The sequence below is a fragment of the Crocodylus porosus genome, unplaced genomic scaffold (assembly GCF_001723895.1).
Source record: "Crocodylus porosus isolate Cpor-Errol unplaced genomic scaffold, CroPor_comp1, whole genome shotgun sequence".
In the NCBI taxonomy this organism is placed as follows: Eukaryota; Metazoa; Chordata; order Crocodylia; family Crocodylidae; genus Crocodylus; species Crocodylus porosus.
Genome location: NW_017728943.1, coordinates 80,409,334 through 80,410,359, shown reverse-complemented (window position 1 = coordinate 80,410,359; position 1,026 = coordinate 80,409,334).

Genomic DNA, 1,026 nt, shown 5'->3' with positions numbered 1-1,026 from the left:
CTGCTGCTTGCTCAGGGCCCAGATCCAAGATGTCATGGAAGGATTATTGAGGCTCATCAGGCCCTCTGACTTACTCATGCTGCTTACCCATGTAGGCACCAATGATCAACGATACTGCCGGGGGTGACCCTCAGCAAGTCAAAAGTGACTACAGGGTTCTAGGTACAAGGGTGAGGGGGGCAGGGGCTCAGGTGCTGATCTTCTCAATCCTTCTGGTCAAGTGAGAGGGCCTGGGCAGGAGCAAAGGCATCCTGCAGATCAGTGCATGGCTGCACAGATGGTGTTGCCAGCAGGGCTTTTGCTTCTTTCACCATGTGATTTTGTTACAAGAAGAATTGCTAGAAAGAGACTGGATCCACCTGATAAAGAGAGGGAAGAGCATCTTTACAGACAGGCTCATTAACCTAGTGAGGACAGGGCTAATTTAAATAAACGCAGCACAGGCCCATTTAGTAGTCAGAATATCAGCCACTAATTAAAACAACAGTTACATTTGTATTTAGCAGGCCTATGCTCTGTATAGATATTTAAATCAGAAGGTTGGTGGCTGGATCCCTATTGGTTTGGCCATTTAACTCATTGAACTAACATGAGGAAGGATGTCCAGCAAGCCATGTAAAAGAAATAAAGAGAGACAAACAACTCAAGGATAATTAACTAATGTATTATAAAGAAAACCATAACCTTCCAAAATAACAGCCATGATATAAAACACTACATACATCTGTAAGATCTAACAATATACAACTACATTTGATGACACTAAAACATTGGAAACGGAGGATGCCAGTCTAATAACTGAGCTGTCACAAACTTCAGAGCAAAACTCACCCCAGCAATCACAGAATAACTGAGTGGGAAGGGACCTAGACAGATCATCTAGTCCGACCCCCTGTCATGGGCAGGAAGGAGCACTGGGGGTGGGAGGGGTCATAAGACCCCAGCCAGGTGCCTACCCAGTCTCCTCTTGAAGATCTCCAGGGAAGGTGAAAGCACCACCTCTCTGGGAAGCCTATTCCAGGCTCT